The 16,718-nt window shown below is 38.0% G+C and overlaps 1 pseudogene; it reads left to right on the top strand.

The window, feature by feature from the left end:
• The first annotated feature begins 5,876 nt into the window (after positions 1 to 5,876).
• Positions 5,877 to 6,839, top strand: LOC131276810 (olfactory receptor 7A17-like; annotated as a pseudogene).
• Positions 6,840 to 16,718: the final 9,879 nt, after the last annotated feature.

The raw sequence follows: 16,718 nt of genomic DNA, 5'->3' as shown, positions 1-16,718 counted from the left end.
GAGGTAGAGCTCTTTTTTTTAAATCAAAAATTTATTTATATCAAGATTGACTCATGATGTTTATTTTATACTTTGGGTTGTGATAAAATATTATTTTATTTTGTTGTTATTTTATCCCAATTTGGCCATGGGACCAGTTTCATCTGTGCCCTGTGTCTTTTTGATGTTATCCCCATCACTGAAGATTTTATTTTATCAACCGCATACTTTCTGGATCTACAAGATGCTCCAGGCTCATTTTGCATATTTCTTGTCAAAAATCCTGCAGTCAACTATTTCTCCAAGAAGATTAATACTTGAGAATGGCATTCAAATACAATGTCTGGGCACTGTAAGGTCCTTGCTACCGGGCCCTATCCAGTGAGTTTCTAAGGAAATATATATATATACACACACACTATCCTGTGTATATAAACATTCCTCTCAATATTTCTACATGTAATCCACGTGTACCTATATTTACCTATACAGCCGTTTATACTGATGTTTCTAACTCTAAACCAGTAACACAGAACAGTTCCATTAACTACCTTTTGTTTATCTGTAACCTCCCATGCTACAGTGAAAAGCATGTGGCCACATTTGCCACCCATTTACTTGATTGCTTGATACCAGTGTACATGTATAGAAGTAAAAGTTTTGTTAATCCATACCCTAATGGGATACAACTTGTTCAACTAGAGTACTGTACTTATGTGCAGTGTCCATTGGCTTCACTTTACAAACTCCATTCATATACAAAATTAATATTTCAGCAACTTTCCTCCCATACCCTTCAGAGAGCGCATTTCATACATTTGTAATACAGTTAGTTTTTTGAACATTTTGCATATCTTGAAAATGAATTTTTATTTTCATACATTAATGTTCCCTCTTTGTGTTGTCAAGGTCAGTGGGTTTTGACAAATGCATGTGACTGCAATTAATTATAACACAGAATAGTTTCACTACTCTAAAAATTCCCCTGTACTTCACTTATTCAGCCCACCTGTTCTCTCCCAAAGCCCCTGTTGTTTCATCGTATCCAGAATTCATAAAATAGTTTAATAAACATATGTCTCATTTTAGACTGGGTTCTTTAGCAACAACCTTTTGACACTCACCCTTGTCATTTTAGTATATTTTTGTGTATGCTTGTTTGCAGTCTGTTTGTCATCTTGGTTAGGATTTTCTTCAGCTCCTTTGCCCATTTATAAACTGGGCATTTACGTTTTTATTGTCGGCTTTCAAAATTATTTGAATTTTGAATACAAATATTTTATCAGATATCTGTTTGCAAGTATTTTCCCCAAGTCTGTTAACTTTCTTTTCATTCCCTTATCCATTTCTTTCACAGAGCAGTTGTATTATATTATCATAAAGAACAACTTACAAATTTTATTCTGTCATGGGTTATGCTTTGGGTGCTATATCAAAACACTAATCACAAAACCACTGACCCCTTGATTTTCTTGTGTGTTTTATTGTAGAAGTTTTATACTATGCATTTAACATGTAAGTGCATGATTCATATTGGGTAAATTTTTTTGAAATGTATACAGTCTGAAATGTATACAGTCTGTGCCTAAATTACATTTTTATTTGGCATGTGTGCATCCCATTTTTCCAGAACCATTTGCTGTAAAGACCACATTTTCTCCATTGAATTTTACTTTCTCTTTTGTCACAGATCACTGGACTACATTTGTGAGATCTATTTCTGGGTTCTCTAACTTTAGTTTTTGTGTCTACTTCAACAAGACAGCACTGTTGATTATTGTGTTTTTTTAGTTAACTCTTGAAGTCACTTAGTTTGGTCCCACAATATTGTTCTTCTTCCTCAGCATTGTTTAGGCTATCTAAGTAATATCAGGTGGAATACGACCTACTACTTTGATTTTCTTCTATAGTATTATATTGGCTATGTAGGTTTTTTGCCTTTCCATATAAGCTTTAGAATTTGTGTATCAGTATCCTCAAAATAACTTGTTTGTTTTTAGAAGTGGCTTGAGTTGAACATAAAGATCAAGTTTGAAGGAAATACCATTTTAGTAACATTCGATCTTACAGACTTTATAACAGAATGCATCTAATCAATTAATTAATTATTTTAAACTTCTTATAGTAACCTTTATACAAACCTGAAATTTCTGAATAACCTGAATGGTTCTGAATAACCATTTTATCTACTTTCAAGTCTACAATTTGGTAATATTTAGTACATTCAGAATATTGTGCTACAATCACCAAAATCCTTTACATCAACATTTCATCACAAGGTAAAAAAATGACAATTCAAAATGTTGAATAAAATAAATTCTAAGAAAATTGTATGGGGAAGTATTGCCATGAGGATATCTTTACAGTTATGGACAAGGGTGGCTAGTTAGAAACAGCATCAAAGGGTTGCTGGACATTTGGTTTTCCCTGGTATTTTTAGAAAAAGAACTCTAGATCTATCTATATGTAATAAGAAATAATTAATATAGCGTATTTACAATCTGTTAGGCACAGGGCTCCTGTCCTATACTTCACTTTCCCTTAACAACCAGTCATTTTATCTTAGGACAAAATTATCTTCTTCATGCTTAACAATAAAAACACATAAATACGCTCTAAAATTGTTTTATAAAAACGATAGAATACACTCTACAAACAAAATTATCAAAAAGATTTTGGGAATTTTCTCCAAGTAAAATTTTTATGACATAAATTATCGGTAACACTAAACAAACTTGTCAGGATAATGATTCAGTTTTGTTATATGCAAATACAGTTTTTCTGTATTTCTAATACTACTTAGTAGCACGCAATATTAAAAAGCGTTTTTTTTTGTTTTTTGTTTTGTTTTTTTGGAAACTACTTGGCAGGGAGACTGGCTTCTATCAGAACTAAGCCATTAGTTTATCAGGACTAAGCCAATTAAGTGCAGGCTTACAAACATCTAGCATATTTCTACTTTGCTATCATAGAGTTGTCCTGTTCAAAAGTTACAAAACTTTAACAGCACTAATTTTATCAATGTGTCTATTTAGACCCAAATAGAATTAGCAAGGGAAAAAAACAGAGAGCATTACTGTTGTAAAGCTTTTTTACTTCTCCAGCATCTACACTAATTCTATCAGGTCCACACCATCTAGGTGGCATGGGGATTACAGGTTACAGAGTTGTTCTTGGAATATTTTTTGTTTCTTGTTTCATTTTGTTTTGTTTTAATTTCAGCAAACTCTTTAGCAGGATATTTTTTCACAAGCATGGTTTCACTGGCAAGCATCCTATTTAGCACATCTCTTCGTGTGGGATATAGTGTCTGAGATTTAGCTTTTTTCAAGGTTCTGTGCTTTTTTGCTTCTGTTGGAACTGTTTATTTGTGTTTTCTAAATTCTCAAATAAACAAAATGTGAATAAAGCTTAAAGTATTGTTAAAGTAGCATTTCTTTTTGAGTTGAACTGTGATTGTTTTTGTGGTGCGCAGCAATGATAAGAATTTTAGTATTTTGGATTTTCAGATTGATAGAGTTTGGTGGAAAAAAGGAGAGTAGGGGAGGAGGGTGTTGATAGGTCTGTTAGAGAAAGGGTGTCATGTATAATTGAGGAGAAGGAACAAGAATTTGTGATCTGAGCCTGATTAAAATGTTTCTTTTAAGGATTGAGCCATTTAGTGGGGATGCATTAAAAAAATGAATGGGTGAACAGGTGACCTTTTTAGTGAGTACAGTAAAAGAAAGATTATAAAACTATTTCATTTATCTCCACCATTGAAATTGAGGTGTGAGTTAAGGGTCCGGGTAATTCGAGAAGGGCAGAGTAAGTCATTTCCATATTAATAAGAAATGAAATTGGCTTACTGCCACCTTCAGAGTTACCTGAGGTTCTGCTTTGGAGTGGACATGGAGACCTGCATGTTCCCTGGGGATCTTCAGTCATCCACTGCTACTCCCAGAAGGTCTGGGAGGTTGAATCTGGAGTTGGGTCTGTCTTGGTCACCAGTGTCCTCTGGCCTTGAGATGACTGGGGACCATCAAACTTCCAGTGGATCCCCTGCTTACACAGTGGACACAGCTGTGGAGGAGCTTGTGGGTTTGGGCTCTGCTTGACTCAGTGCCCAGCCTTTTTAGATTTGATGCATTGCTTCAGTCTGTTCTTTCCCACCGGCCTGGAGTAGCGTGGCTGCTGGGAATTCTGGAGTGTAGAGGATTTAAGACAAAGCTTCTTGGGGAGAACTGCCATGGCTCTGACAGGGCTGTTGGCAGCATTTTATTGGTTTAGGGTATTTGCGTGGATGGGGCCTTCAAGCCAAACACATTCTTTTCCTTCTGGGGATAACAGATGTAAAGAATGAAATGTTTTCCAAGTAAGGTCACAAAAGACTTTTAAATATGGAAATTCTTAGATAAAATGAGAAGGATGAGAGTAATAAGATCTGAGATGGTGTTTAACCTGGGAGAGATCAGAGAGGGAGACGGGAACATGGGCACATATGGGGTTAGGTGAATCTGACTTGGAAGTGGAGTCAGGGGCTGGGGGAGTTTCTGGATGAGGGGAAAAAGCAGGAAGGGCAGAGGGTACCGGAGCAACAGGCAGAGTGGTCACATAGGTAGGGGAATACATTTGTGTACTAGATCAGAGGATGTTCTTGATGAGGTATTCATGATGCAAGAAGTTTTTCAGAGAGGAGAGTGAAGAAGGAGAATTTGAAAAATGGGAAAGAACTGACAGAAGGAGGGGAACTTGCACAGCTCAAAAATTGCTAGGCCATATGGAACCTTCTTACACTTGTTCAAGTGTTGACAAGAATTTTTGAGGCCTGGGAGAATTTGGGGATCTAAGGTCCCATTTTTGGCCATATTGATACTGTTGAGTTGGTTATGACACTAGGCAGTGTTATAGTAGAAGATGAGCCTTTTCAGTCAGAGGTCATTTTCAAGACTGAGATCTTAAGATTTCAGAAGAGACACCCAAGGGGGGTGGTTTTCAGGAGGTGGATTGAGTGTTGCCCATTGGTTTAAAGAGATTTCAACAAGTCCTGAAGTGTCACTGGAAAACAGGGTGCATCTCATCCTGAGTCTCGTCAGATCAGACACAGAGCAGAGGATGAGAGGGAAGCATCCCTCAGTCTAGTCACTCCATGGAACAAAGGGTCCTGGACCCTGAGGCAGCCCTCTACCCAGTGCTGTGGTTTTTGAGAGAGAAACATTGTCCTGGACAACAGAGAGCAGAGCAGAAGAGGGTGCTAGAAAGACAGGAAAAAGGTGGTACTCTTTAACCAGTTTTCTGTGAGAGTTTTCCTGGACAACTGAGAATGGAGGAGGGTATCAGAGTGAACAATTCTGCCAGTGTGGACAGAAAGGGATCAGACACCTGGGCTCCCATGATCTCAGCTTCCTGAGTTTCAACACCAAAATGTTAGGTTTGGAGGGAAGCAGAGGAAGGAAGATGTCTTAGAAATTAGACCTGGAGCCAATGAAGATTCAAGCAAAGCCTTTAATGAGCTTAGCAATTGGGCTGCATCAGAAATAGACAGCAGCAGCAAAGGAGGGGAGTGGGGGGCATTTATAATTTGTGCTGGGCGTAGACTACAAAGGGGATAGTTGTGATGTTTTGTGCTCACTTTGCAGGTTTAAGTTCAGGGTGTGATAGCTCATACAGGGTTTGTATTTTCACCCAAGTTGCTACTATTAGACTGGAATGTTTAGGAAAGGAGTTGGGAAGGAGCAGGGATTGGAGCTCTGGCTCCATATCAATTAGGAATGTGCACCTGCAAGAAAAGGTGTTAAGGAGGGAAGATGAAGAGAGCACTGGGCCTAACACAAACAATAGCATTTATGTTAATTTGGTGATAGCTGTTTTGACTAAATTTGCACTGCTCAGTTATCTTTGCTAGATGTTTCATCTACATGGAACCAGAAAACCAAACACGTGTTTCAAAATTTATCCTCCTGGGAATCTCTGAAGGTACAGAAATGCAGCCGCTCCTCTTTGGGACCTTCCTATCCATGTACCTGGTCACTGTCTTTGGGAATCTGCTCATCATCCTGGCCATCATCTCAGACTGCCACCTCCACACACCTATGTACTTCTTCCTCTCCAACCTGTCCTTTACGGATATCTGCTTCATCTCTACTACCACCCCAAAGATGCTGTTGGACATCCAGACACTGAGCAAAACCATATCTTATGAAAATTGCCTTAGCCAGATGTACTTTTTCCTGCTTTTTGCAGGATTAGACAACTTCCTACTGACTGTGATGGCCTATGACCGCTTCGTGGCCATCTGTCACCCCTTGTACTATACAGTCATCATGAACCACAGACTCTGTGGCCTTCTGCTGTTGGCATCCTGGTTATTGAGTGTTTCGGACTCTCTTTTACATGTCCTATTGTTTTTGAGATTGTCATTTTGTACAGAGTTGGAAATTCCCCACTTTTTCTGTGAACTTAATCAAGTTGTTCAACTTGCTTGTTCAGGAAACTTCCTCAATTACTTAGTGATGTATTTTGCAACTGGACTTCTGGGTGTTATTCCACTCACTGGGATCCTTTTCTCTTACTCTAAGATTGTTTCTTCCATTTTGAGAATTTCAACAGTTAAAGGCAAGTACAAAGCATTTTCTACATGTGGGTCTCACCTCTCAGTTGTGACCTTGTTTTATGGTACAGGTCTTGGAGTATATCTTAGCTCTGCTGCTACCCAAACCTCAAGGGCAAGCACAATAGCCTCAGTGATGTACACGGTGGTCACTCCCATGATGAACCCCTTTATCTACAGTCTTAGAAACAAGGACATAAAGCAGGCCTTAAGAAAGCTTTCCAGGTAAGAGACACTCTCTCTATTAAAGTATCTTTTGCCTCAAGTTTAGAAATTTTCTCAAGATTAAGAGAAGCCAGACACTGGAAGATTTAAATCTAGATATTTTTATCACTTCATAGAGAGATAATCTGCTAAATGCCTAATTTCTAAAATTCTACATCTTTCTTCTCTGGTTTCTTTTAAAACATTTGAATTCTGAGATTGTATTGCCTCTTACTGAAGACAAAATCTCCTGCCTGAGTTTCAGCTCTAAAAGATTTACCACAGGAAATTGGTACATATACAATTGTAGTAGGTGTTGGAAAAATGAACACGTACTGCAGTCTCGGCCAGATGAAATCAATTGTTCCTGTGATATATGGATTTGGTGAAAAACAGTTGTCAAGGTTTGTTTTGATTGACTTTAGGAAGAGATCACAGAACTGGAGTTAACATCTCATTAAGTTTGCAATAATCCACATTCCATCACACATATGTGCCTGTCTTATACACATTCAAGTTAAATTAGGTCAGATTGTAACAAATGTTAAACTTCTGATGATTCAAAAATTGAAAATGTCACTAACCTCAGTGATTCTTCCAAATATGCATTGTGCAGCTAAACAATTTTTTTGATAGGCAGAAAATTTTCTGGAAATTTCTCTTGGAGTTTCCTAAAATAATAATTCTTATTTACAGATCATAAAATGCAACATAAATAGAAATCAAAGAAGACTTAAAAAATTGGATGGATATCTGTGTTCACTGATTAGAATATAAATATCATGAAGATGACAATTGTATCCAAACTGATTTATAGTTTCAACACAATCACAGTAAAAACTCCAACAGCATTTCAAGTCCAAAGAATAGATCCTGCCACAGAAAGGCGTCTCTTTTTGAGGAACAGATCAACCCAGAAGAGGCTTTGGTTCAGGGGAGGAATTTCAGCCTTGAATATGTAAGATCTCTGGTTCAAAGCCTGGCTCCTCTTAGAGTAATGACCCACTGGGATATTAAACATCTAGTTGATATATTTATACAGGGAAAACAAAAACATTATCCTTTTACTAGCTTTCCTTGGGCCCCTTATTTTTCCTAAAAAAATGAATAAGTTTAATTTTGTTACAAAATTTAATGTAATTGTTTCACTAAAACCCACCTAAAAATTCAGAGAGATAGCTGCAGGATAATTGATTGTTTAACACCAGCATCCTGACAAGTTCCACAGGGCTGTAGGAGAGAATTCTAGTTTTTCTTAAGGTTTGGTTGACTCCTTGCTTGAGGGCTTGTTTTGTTTGGTTTGTTTTCTTGTTTTTCCTTCTGCTTTATCGCCCATGCTTTTTTTTTTTTCTTTTTTTCTGTTAGGTACTGTTGGCTTGTTTCTTGTTTGCTGTGCTTCCTTGTCCTCAATTTTCAGTTTTATTGTGTACTGATTTTGGCTACCAATGCTATCACATTTCCTTCTTACATCTTTCTATCTTCCACCTTCTGTTGTTGCTCTTAAATCCCACCTCTCTTTGTTCAGCCCCCCCCCTTTTTCTTAGCTTTTTATTTATAACCCTTCTAAACAGTTTTCTATCTTTTATTAACTACTTATGACATTGTCCTTTCTTTTCTCTTTCCCTCTCTCCTGATCACACTGGACTTTTAATTCATACTATAATCTATAGAAGATATATAGTCTACTACATATTCAGCTTCCCATTTCACTTTTTTTTTTTATTCCTATAATTCTACCCTGCTTACACGAGTTTAATATTCCGTCTTTTAGGTCTTATATGGTTCCTTTATTTTATTTACTATCAATACTACTATTATGCTTTTTCTTTTCTTAGCTCTTTTGATTTCCCTGGCCCAAATCTTTTACCTTCAGTGGAACTTAGACACCAGCAAAGAAATAAAATAAGAAGAATACAGTGTCAAAAAGAAAACTTCCAGCTTATCATAGATTTCACCCACATAGTGTCAGTTCACAAACTTCCTCCTCCCCTGAATTCCTTTGAGCCTATCTTCCAGTCTCTAGCACACTGAGGCAACCTGGTTTCCTAATTTCATATGAGAGAGATCATGTAGTATTTGTTCTTTAATGCCTGGGTTGCTTCACTCAACATATGAGTCTCAAGATTCATCCATGTTATCACGTGTGTTTGTCCTTTATTTGTTCTTATAACTGAGCAGTATTCCATGGGTGAAATATATGATAATCAGGAGGTAAGGATTTGTGTAAGGAAGGGATAAAATGGGGGCATAGTGATAACTTTGGGTGGGGCTTTGTGGGCTTGGTGAGTGCTAAGGATGGAAGGATCGGTCAGATGGCCAAAGAAATTAGGGAGAGATTGGGGGAAACATTTGAACTTATGAGATTGTCTTGTATTTGTGGTTGAAACTATAATGTTAAGAAAAATCTTTAGAAAATATAATAAGGAAGGCTACCTATTTAAGATGCTTAAAAGGAGGGGGGGATCTGAGACAGGGCAGGCTTCTAGGGAGTATGTGAGTGCTCATTTAGTCAGAGTGGGTTATATCATTGTATGGAGACCCATAAAATGAGAATGAAGGTATACCCACATCCTGGGAAGGACTGAGGTTCTCAGACAGAGGGAATTGTATCTCTGAAGAGTATTGGTGGCTCCCAATGGGTTAGGGCCATCAAATATGTCAAGCCCTCAACATTGTTGCAAGTAACTCTGAAAATGGTCCTTCAAGCAATGAAGATTGATTGTCACTGTGGGCACTGAGGGGAGGGGGAAAGAGATATTGAATAGATGGAATCAATGTAACTGTGGGGCAATGGAAGTGTTCCACAAGATTATGCAAGGATGGCTATTGGACATGTTAAATTACACCAAAAATGTATATGAGCCTATAGGCTAAAATGTAAATCATAATGTAAAACATAAGATAACTAAAAATTTAGAAAATTGTACAGTCTAAAATATAAACCATAATGTAAATCCAAGTGTAACCTTGTTGGAAAGCTATTGTTTCAATATCTGTACATCAGCTACAGCAAATATAATATGAACATCTAAAAAGTTCATTGTTGGTGAAGGAACAAAGTGCTTGATGTTGGATATGTAGGAATACTGTATATTGTACATGTGAAATACTGTGATGTAAAAATTTGTGAAGACAAACTTAAAACTTAGAACAAAAAAGAGAAAGGATGTAGACACTGAGGAAGAAATGGAAGAAGTTGCCTTACCTCTGTACAAACAGGGAAACACCTATAGCAGTGATGAAAGGCAAAATGTCAAACACAAAGTTTTTTTATTTTTTTCATTTTTTGATACTCCAATTAATTTTTACCTATTTAATATTTCTAAATTAGTTTGTATTCAATATCTAACCTTTAAACTCATCACTATATTCCATTTTACTATTAATGGATACTGGCAATATATTAGGCTTCATTTTTAAAGAAGTTTTGGATTACAGAGAGGTTAAACAATGGCATGGGAGGAATACTGGTGCTGGGTGTTATATATAAGGGGCACTTGGTCAGGAGGGAGTTCTCCAGAGCATGTATACAGGGTACATAAAAATGTTTGGATATTTTCACAGTGGTTACATACACACTTCTCCTGAAGCAGTAGGGGAAGCTAAGGCTAATGAGTATTATATTAATGAACTTTCGCAAGTTGTTGAAACACACTCTACATGGTTTCCAACATTGGGCAGTTTAGAAATGGCAGATTGGGAATGACTCGGTAAGGAATTTTAAAAATTATATGTTCAAGGGAATTCTATACCTATTACTATCTGGCCTACATGGACTATTATTAATTCCATTATAGAACCTTTACAAACAGAGGATGAAGAAGAAGATGAAGAAAAGTTCCATGATGACCCTCCACCCATAAAAATTTCTAAACTTTCTTAGCCTACAGATCCTCCATTAATTGATTTTGAGGAAGTTGATACACTTCCTCTTCCTCCATCCCCTAAATGTATGCCTGAATATATCCAGCCCAAATTATCCTCTTTACCAAAGGGAATCTTGCAGGCTAGATGAGAGACAGACATTGATGCTCTTCAAATGGCATTTCCCTTTACAGTACAAGAAAGGGTGGTTCCAGGCATAGAGGCAAATAATCCAAATAGAGTTTATGAAATTACTTATAAACATTTTCTCTTTAAAATTTTAAAGAAATTGAAATTAGCTCTACAGCAATATGGTCATAATTCTCCTTTTACTTGCAGCATAGTACAAGGAATTGCTGAAGGCTTCAGTCTAATGATGGCCAATTGGTCTACTGTGGCTCATACCTTGTTTGGGTCTGGAGAATTTTTACAACTTAAAACTGGTGGGTAGATCATACTGAAACTCAAGCTGCTCAAAATAGGGCCCATAACCTTCCAGTTTCATTATATTAACTGGTAGTGAATAGGAATTGGACCAGAGTGGAAAATAGTCTAGAAATTAATTACGACTAACCAGGCTGTGCCCCAAATTCAACATTGTTGCCTAAGGTCCTAGGAGAAAATTGAAACAAAAGGATAACCTATGGTATCTTTTAAAAAAATAGTACAGGGACCTTGAGAATCTTACCCGTAGTTTATTGCCCAGCTTCAAGGAACTATTAAAAGCAGAACAGTAATTTAGAGGTAGATAATACTAGTTTACAGTTAATGGCTTATCAGAATGCCAATCAGGATTGTTAAAAAGCTATTGGACCAATGAAGGGAAAGGTGGATCTGGCAGGATCTGTTAAAATGTGTCAAGGAGTAGGAACAGAAATTTATCATGCACAAATGATGGCTCAACCTATGGCAGTTTTAAAAATTAACAATAGATTCCCTGGAAAATGTTTTAACTGTGGAAAACGTGGCCATATGAGGGGAGAATGTTGGGAAAGACTTAGAGAAAAACCAATGTCAAATTTAAAACAGAATGAGGGAAGCAGACTTGGCTCAATGGCTAGGGCATCTGCCTACCACATAGGAGGTCCATTGTTCAAACTCAGGGCCTTATTGACCAGTGTGGAGCTGGCCCACTGCAAAGTTCATGCACGCAAGGAGTGTCATCCCACGCAGGGGGGTCATCCATGTAGGGAGCCCCATGCGTAAGGATTGCACCCCATAAAGAAAGCTGCCCAGCACCAAAGAAAATTCAACCTGCCCAGGAGTGGTACTGCACACACTGAGAGATGACACAGCAAGATGACACAGCAAAAAGAGACACAGATTCCCTGTGCTGCTGACAAGAATAAGAGCAGACACAGAAGAACACACAGCAAATGGACACAGAGAACAGACAACTGAGGTGGGAGGAGAGGGGAGAGAAAAATAAAGAAATAATAAAAGAGGCAGGCATATCCCAAGTATCCACTAAAAAAAGAAAAAAGAAAAAAGAAAACAAGAAAAAAAACAGAATGAGGCATCTCAGTAGTATCCGGGTCTATGTCCCCAATGCAGTAAAGGGAAACAGTGTTCTAATCAATGTCATTCTGAATATAATAGTAATGGGACCCCTATATTTGGAAAATCCCAGCGGGGCCAGCTCCTAGCCCCTTACCAGAAGTGGGCATTCCCTGTTCAGCAGAACAATCCCAACAATCAGTAGTACTCTGCAGTGTTTTGAAATTATCCCCTACAACAACAGGAAGCACAGCTATAGATATCCCTGCTGCAGAACCTGTTAATTCTACTCCCTGGGGACAAGCCAGTCTGGGTAAGAACTGGACTTAAAGGACCACTGCCTGTTGGCACTGTTGGCTTCCTCCTAGGAAGGAGTAGTCTTTCTTCACAAGGAGTCAGGGTGCATACTGGAGTGATTCATGGTGATTATCAAGGGGAAATTCAAATTGTTGTATCTACATCCATCCTATGGAAGCCTAATTTGGGAGATCGTATAGCTCAGTTGCTTCAGCTTTCCTATGTTCCCATAGGAACTAGCACAAGAACTATGGTGACAAAAGTTTTGGAAGTACAGGCTGGAATTTTTCTCCCTGAAAAGATTCTTGATTCCTGTTTCATATATGAAATAATTATTCAAAGAGACTTATTGATACTTCAGTTATTAGTACCAGCCATTGGCCTTCTATGTGGCCCTTGCAAAAAGCTTGCATTTCTGTAGTGGGACTTGTTGCTCCCAGAGGATTAAGGCAGAGTGTTCAAATTTTTCCTGTCAAGGACCTGAGGGTCAGCCTGCTACTTTACAGCCTTATGTTGCCAACCTACACATTAATCTATGGTTTGAGAATTTTTAGAACAAAGGCAGGCTGAAATCTACCTCCCTAAATTTAGACAATGTAGCAAACAGAGTCAGCAACTAATGAAGAGGCAGGACGCATTCCTGGCTTGGGATTGGGTAAAAACGATCAGGGAATTGACCCCATTTCAACTGTAGCCAATGAAACTCGAGAAGGGTTAGGTTTACCAGAAATTTTTTTCTCTCTATTTTTTTAAAAGTTACATTAAAAAAATATAAGCAGTCCCCATATAACCCCCACCCCCCTCACCCACTCCTCCCACATCAGCAACCTCTTTAATCATCGTGGCACATTCATTGCATTTGGTGAATACATTTTGGAGCACTGCTGCATCACATGGATAATGGTTTACATTGTAGTTTGCACTCTCCCCAAGTCCACACAGTGGTCCGTGGCAGGACATATATTGTCCAGTATCTGTCCCTGCAGTACCACCCAGTACAGCTCCAAGTCCTGAAAATGCCCCCACATCATATCTCTTCTTCCCTCTCCCTACCCTCAGCAGCTACCATGGCCACTTTCTCCTCATCAGTGCTACAGAGTGCCCACTGTTCAGTCTAGCCTCCTTGGACCACCTAAACCCATCCCAATTAAATGGGCTACTTCTACCCCAGAATAGGTTGAGTAGTGGCCTTTACAGAAAGAGAAGCTGGAAGAGGTTCATGAATTAATAAGGGAAGAGTTACATAAAGGTCATATTGAGGATTCATTTAGTCCTTGGGAAGTGGAGACTGTTAACTGTTCTGTGAGCTGTTAATGCAGTAATTCATCCTTTGGGCTCCTTACAGTATGTCTTGCCCACACCTTCTATGAACCCTAAGAATTGGTTGCTTATAGTAATTGATATTAAAGATTGTTTTTTTTACCATACCTTTGGCCTTGAAAGAATGGGAAAATTTGCATTTTCAGTGGCCTCATTTAATAATAAAGAGCCTATGAAAAGGTTCCAATGAAAATACCTCCCACAAGGAATGCTTAACTGTCCCACAATATGCCAAGATTGTGTAGCTAAGGCCATAGAGCCAGTTAGATCAAGGTATTCTTGTTATATTATTCATTACATGGATGACATACTATGCTCTGTTCCTTCCCCAGAAAAGTAGGCTTAAAATGTATCATCCTTTTGAGAGAATTTCATTGCAGTGGGTTCAAAAATAGACCAGAAAAAATGCAAAAAATTACTTCTGTTACTTATTTAGGATCTGTAGCTGATAAAATTAAAATCAAACCTTAAAAGGTTCAAATTCATAAAGATTCTGTCCAGAATTCAAATGACTAAAAAAAACTGTTAGGAGATATAAACTGGCTAAGGCCTAAGGTGGGTGTATTTAATATCTGAGTTATCTAACTTATTCTCAATGCTGTGGGGTCATCCTCAATTGACTAGCCTCCAAAAATTAACAAAGAAGTTGTGCAAGAATTAACGATAATTGAAGAAAAAATTCAGGATTCTCAGATAGAACAGATTGACCTTGAAAACACTTTGTAATTGATTATTATCCCTTCATTACATTCCCCTACTGGGATTATTATGCAACAGGAAAGTATTGTAGAACAGCTGTTTTTAACCTAAGAGCTTAGTCAAGTCTTTGTCTTCTTATATAGACTTTATAGCACAACTAGTGTTTAAAGGATGGGAATGTGCTTGTGCAATGCGTGGACAAGACCCCTCACATGTTATTCTTCCTTTATTGAACAAGGAAGTTGATTTTTGCTTCCAAAATCATTTGCTTTGGCAAATAGCTTTCACTGACTATGTAGGAAATTAGACAACCATTATCCTAAATGTCCCAAGTTGCAATTTATTAAATGCACTCGGTGTATTTTGCCTACAATGACAAAGCTTCAACCAATTTCAGATTCACCTACTATTTTTAATGATGGGTCTATGTAAGGGCTGGCTGGAAGCACAGGGAATAAGACAAAGCAATTCCTAACTCCTGTTTTTTCTGTGCAAAAATCTGAATTGATAGTGGTACTTACTGCTTTGCAAGATATCCCAGAACCTGTGAATATTTTATCAGGCTTAGCGTATGATGTTTAAGTTACTCATTCTATTGAGACAGCTCTGATTAAACCTACTTTGTAATATTTTCATTTTGCATTGTTTGATGAACTTCAGCAGACTATTCAACATTGAACTAATCCATTCTATAATACCCATATTTGGTCACATGTTAATCTCCCTGAACCATTAGACAAAGGTAATGCTGTTGCTGAAAAATTGGTCAATCCTGTTTTATAGGACACAAGGCATTTCCATGAATTAACCTATCTGAATGCACCAAGTTTCTCAGTATCCTTTAACCTGGACACAAGCTAAGAAAATTATTCGAATTTTCCCTTCTTGCCAAATTCTTAATAATCCTAGATAATCAGAGCCTGGTGTGAATCCTCGTGGGCTGCAGGCCAACCAATTGTGGCACATTGATGTCACCCACGTAGCGTAGTTTGGCAAGATATGTTCATGTTTCTGTAGATACATACTCTACTTATTTGGGCCACAAGCTCTAACTGGTGAAAATGCTCACCATGTCTGACAACACATCCAAGCCTGTTTCGCAACAATGGGGCTTCCTAAGTCCATCAAAACAGACAGTGCTCCTGCTTTTGTTAGTAACACCCTAAAACACTTTTTTTGACCTTTGGGCTATTTCCCAAGTTAGAGTTCTCCCCTATAACCGGCAAGGACAAGCTATTGTTGAATGTAATAATCAGACTTTTAAAAGAATGTTATAAAAACAAAAAGGGGAAGACAAGAAGACACGTCATACCCAGCTACATAAAACACTATTTATTCTCAAATTTCTTAAGTATGAGTCTACGTTACAGGAAACAGCAGCTGGACGGTATTTTCAACTATATGAAAGGAATCAAACCAGTTCTATTTCTGAATTACCATCAATTTGGTGGAATGATCCATTGACCAATGAATGGTCAATGGGAAAGCTGTTAACCTGGGGATGAGGATTTGTTTTCGTTTCCCCAGGAGACAGCAAATGTCCTGTGTGAATACCTGCATGTAGAATAATGATGTCTCATGAATGCAAAATGACAATAGAAGTTCCCGTGGGATCTGGAGCCCCAGGCATGCAAAAGGAAGGTCTAATGCTGGAGACAACCAGACTAGGCACCCCTCCGAAGACTCGAGCTTCCCCATTCCCCATGTGGGAACAGATAAACATCAGTGTCAAGAGGCTGAACATTGAGAAAAGAATGAGTCTCCAGTAACTGTCCCAAATTTGTTGGTCTCCATGTTAGCCATTATAACAACATCCATAAGTACTATCCCTAGAACAGCAGCTGAGAATAATTACACATATTGTGCATATGTTCCTGATCCTCCCCTGCTGTGCATTGTCTCTTGGATGGAGACTCCTTCTCTGATTTATGCTAATGATTCCTCTGGGTAACAGGACTGGAAGATCACTGTCCACCATTACATATTCATGAGGAAGGTAATAATCATAATTTAACTCTAGGATTTACTGAATTACCACCATGTGTGGAGCATGCTGAGGATGGTTAAATATGACACATCAGGTCTGGCTGGCTGTCACTTCTAAACTTGGCAATATTACAAAAGCTCAATTTCATCTAATCTCCAGAATGAGTTTTAAATATATACCATATAATAGCACTGATTTGAATCCCCCAGATAAACCAATATGTGTATACCATTCCTTATGGACTCCAGAGAGTAATCATATTCATTGGAAAAACTGTCAAGG

This window comes from Dasypus novemcinctus, chromosome 30 (genome assembly GCF_030445035.2).
Source record: "Dasypus novemcinctus isolate mDasNov1 chromosome 30, mDasNov1.1.hap2, whole genome shotgun sequence".
NCBI classification, from domain to species: Eukaryota; Metazoa; Chordata; class Mammalia; order Cingulata; family Dasypodidae; genus Dasypus; species Dasypus novemcinctus.
This window is presented reverse-complemented; position numbering and strand designations above follow the sequence as displayed.